The following is a 4,769-nucleotide window of genomic DNA, read 5'->3' on the forward strand; positions in this document are numbered from 1 at the left end:
CGAACAATGTGTACAGGGTTCCGTGACACCAAACAGGCGCCCGGCATACCCGGCCACGTGCCTACCGCATCATAGCCCACCCCTCGGGTCAGGGCTGCCCACGGCCTCCAGCATACTACAAACACCAGAAACTACTTGCAACTCCTGGACAGAGGACAAGGGTGATTAAGAAGCCGAGAGGGTCCATTGATTTCGGGCCCAATGCATGGTAGTAGCTGTTTCATGGATCACAAACACAGAACTCAGTTCCTGAGGACGGCTTCAGTGAGACAACCCACCATGTACTCCTAAATGGCCTCTCACTGCTACCTTTACCAAATCGTGTTCACACACTTAGCTCACACACAGTAGGACATGTTCACACACCTCTGATTCATCCCCGATCAATTAGACCTGACTCAACTCTAAGCAGTAGCAGGCATGACAAACAAGCATGAATGAGTAGGCACAACAGGGCTGAAACAACTCCTACTCATGCTAGTGGGTTTCATCTATTTACTGTGGCAATGACAGGTCATGCGGAGGATAAAGGGGTTCAGCTACCGCAGCAAGTAACAGATGAATCGTTGTTGTCCTAATGCAGTAAAAGAGAGCAGGAGCGAGAGAGTAGGATTGTATCGGAATGAACAAGGGGTTTTTGCTTGCCTGGCATTCTGAAGATAGTATAGCTCTTCATCGGTGTCATCGATCTCATCGTCGGTATCACATCTATCGAAAGGGGACAAATACCAGCAACACAAAAGGAAACACAATCAATGCAATCCACAATATGATGCATGATCATGACATGGCAATATGCTATTGATTGGCCTAATGCAACTAGCAACAAGTTAAATGGAGTGGGTTTGAACACTAGGTTCAAATTCAAACTCCATATGTGCTTTCTTAAATGCCAACTAATTGAATTGTCCTAAAAAGCAACTTTAAGTTGTTTCAGCATGCATGAAAATGGTACAGATGGATAGATTGGATTTTTCTGATCATTTTTCATATAATTTATTTCATTTGGAGTTACGGTTGATTTTATATGATTTTTAGAAGTCTTGGACATTTTCTGGAATTAAATAAATCAAATAGATTTATTTGAAATCCAGAAAAGCATTACTGCGTCAGCCTGAGGTCAGCATGACATAAGCGAGTCAACGGGACGTCCAGGTCAACCTGACCAGTGGGTCCCGCGTGTCAACAGTTAGTTAAACTAACTAAACTTAGTTAGTTCTAAACTGAGTTAATTAGCAGAGGGGGGGCCCACTTGTCATAGACTCAAGGGAGTCAACCTGGGCCCACCCGGTCAAGGTCAACGGGTCAAACCCGCCGGCGTTTAGCCGCCGGCAAGGCCAGACGCGGCGGTGAGAGTGCATTAGCCCGTTCCGGCGACCAAATGAGCGGCAGAGGGCATCTACGCGTAGCTGGGAACAAGCCGCGGCGTTTGGTGGCGGTGGTGGAGCTTGGGGTGGCCGGAAACGTCGCCGGAGTTCGGCCGAGGTCGAACACGGCGCTAGGGGGCATGGTGAGGCGTGTGGAGTGGTGCTACGAGTTTCTGCGAGTGCGGTGAGTGCGTTGGACATGGTGGTGTGGCCAGTGGGTGGTTGGAGTCACGTCGGAGCAGACGGCGCGGTCAGGGACGAGCTGGTGCAGCGGCGACGGTGAAGGGGATCTTCGGCGGTGCTCGGTGAGGATGAGCTCGAAGAAGACGAAGCAGGGCTCGCGAGCGCTCGGTGCTCGGGCTGCTCGATGGAGTCGACGACGGTGGAGTTGTTGGACATGGTGCCTCGGTACGGGGACGATGGTGGACGCGGTTTCACGGTGGCGCGGGCGCAGCAGCGTCGGCCATGGCGGAGGGAGAGCGAGTGAGGTGTCCAGGGGGTGCGGGGCACGACGTGGAAGTCGTCCAGGCCAGCAGAGCGGCAAGGGGAGGAAGCAGGGCGACGGGCAGCTGCGTGGCGTGTGCTGGAGCCGGCGTCGAGCACCTGCCTGCCTGCTTGGCCAAGACAAGCAGCTCGCTGGAGCGGCTGCTGGGCTGGGCCGGCTAGGTGGGCCTGGTGGTGGGCTGCCAGGTCAGTTTCCCTCTCTCTCTCTTTTTATTTCTGTCTGCTTTTCTAATTTTCTGTAACTTTGTGGTTTTTCTAAAAATACCTAGGCAACTCCAAAAATCACCAAACTGCTCATGGCCACTAAATGGAATATATCCAGCATGGAACATTTTAGTTTGGGATTATTTGGACATTTAAAATATTTACTAGCATTTAAATGCCCAAATTCAAATACTATATGACTTAATTCAGAGCCCAAATATGTCATGGAAAAATGTGCAACACCTCTGGTTATTGTTTCCAACATTATCCAGAAATGATGAAATTTTTAAAAGCCATTTGGAATCACTCAGAAAAATTTTAGTTGAACCTAGTGAATTCCTTTGATGCTAGGGTTTGGACAATCCCCATTTCAAATTCATTGAAATTTAAACATGACGCACACAAGAGGTGAAGGGAAACGTAGTAATTTCAAAAAAAATCCTACGCACACGCAAGATCATGGTGATGATATAGCAACGAGGGGAGAGTGTTGTCTACGTACCCTCGTAGACCGAAGCGGAAGCGTTGACGCAACGTAGAGGAAGTAGTCGTACGTCCTCCGGTTCAACCGATCCAAGTACCGTTACTCCGGCACCTCCGAGTTCTTGACACGCGTACAGCTCGATGACGCACCCTCGATCTCCGATTCAGCAGAGGCGCCGAGGGGAGTTCCGTCAGCACGACAGCGTGGTGACGATCTTGATGTTCTCCTGTTGCAGGGCTTCACCTAAGCACTGCTACAATATGACCGAGGTGTAATATCGTGGAGGGGGGCACCGCACACGGCTAAGGAATGATCAATGATCAACTTGTGTGTTCTAGGGTGCCCCCCCCCTACCCCCGTATATAAAGGAGGGAGGGAGGAGGTGGCCGGCCCTAGGGGGGGGGCGCCATGAGGAGGGGGAAACCTACTCCAAGTAGGTTTCCCTCTCTTTTCCTTATCTTATTTGGAGGGGGAAGGAAAGAGTACTAGTATTAGGAAGTAGTACTAGTAGTAGTAATAGGAAGAGGGGGAAGGAGAAAGGAAAGGGGGGGCCGGCCCCCTTCCCCAATTCGGATTGGGCTTGGGGGGGCGCGCCCCCTTCCCTTGCTCCTTCTCTCTTCCTCCTACATGGGCCCAATAAGGCCCATATACCTCCCGGGGGGTTCCGGTAACCTTCTGGGGCTCCAAACTTCTCCGGAACCTTTCCGGTGTCCAAATATATCCGTCCAATATATCAATCTTTATGTCTCAACCATTTCGAGACTCCTCGTTATGTCCGTAATCATATCCGGGACTCCGAACAACCTTCGGTACATCAAAATACATAAACTCATAATATAACTGTCATCGAAACCTTAAGCGTGCGGACCCTACGGTTCGAGAACGATGTAGACATGACTGAGACACATCTCTGGTCAATAACCAATAGCGGGACCTGGATGCCCATATTGGTTCCTACATATTCTACGAAGATCTTTATCGGTCAAACCGCATAACAACATACGTTGTTCCCTTTGTCATCGGTATGTTACTTGTCCGAGATTCGATCGTCGGTATCCAATACCTAGTTCAATCTCGTTATCGACAAGTCTCTTTACTCGTTCTGTAATACTTCATCTTATAACTAACTCATTAGTTACATGCTTGCAAGGCTTAGGTGATGAGCATTGCCGAGAGGGCCCAGAGATACCTCTCCGACAATCGGAGTGACAAAACCTAATCTCGAATTATGCTAACTCAACATGCACCTTCGGAGACACCTGTAGTACTCCTTTATAATCACCCAGTTACGTTGTGACGTTTGGTAGTACCCAAAGTGTTCCTCCGGTAAACGGGAGTTACACAATTCTCATAGTTACAGGAACATGTATAAGTCATGAAGGAAGCAATAGCAGAATACTAAACGATCAAGTGCTAAGCTAACGGGATGGGTCATGTCAATCACCTCATTCTCCTAATGATGTGATCCCATTAATCAAATGACAACACATGTCAATGGTTAGGAAACATAACCATCTTTGATTAATGAGCTAGTCAAGTAGAGGCATACTAGTGACTATATGTTTGTCTATGTATTCACACATGTATCATGTTTCCGGTTAATACAATTCTAGCATGAATAATAAACATTTATCATGATATGAGGAAATAAATAATAACTTTATTATTGCCTCTAGGGCATATTTCCTTCAGTCCCCCACTTGCACTAGAGTCAATAATCTAGATTACATAGTAATGATTCTAACACCCATGGAGTCTTGGTGCTGATCATGTTTTGCTCGTGAGAGAGGCTTAGTCAACGGGTCTGCAACATTCAGATCCGTATGTATCTTGCAAATCTCTATGTCTCCCACTTGGACTTGGTCCCGAATGGAATTGAAGCGTCTCTTGATGTGCTTGGTCCTCTTGTGAAATCTGGATTCCTTTGCCAAGGCAATTGCACCAGTATTGTCACAGAAGATCTTCATTGGTCCCGATGCACTAGGTATGACACCTAGATCGGAAATGAACTCCTTCATCCAGACTCCTTCATTTGCTGCTTCAGAAGCAGCTATGTACTCCGCTTCACATGTAGATCCTGCCACGACGCTTTGTTTAGAACTGCACCAACTTACAGCTCCACCGTTTAATAAAAACACGTATCCGGTCTGCGATTTAGAATCGTCCAGATCAGTGTCAAAGCTTGCATCGACGTAACCATTTACGACTAG

The sequence above is a fragment of the Triticum aestivum genome, chromosome 2B, assembly GCF_018294505.1.
Source record: "Triticum aestivum cultivar Chinese Spring chromosome 2B, IWGSC CS RefSeq v2.1, whole genome shotgun sequence".
NCBI classification, from domain to species: Eukaryota; Viridiplantae; Streptophyta; class Magnoliopsida; order Poales; family Poaceae; genus Triticum; species Triticum aestivum.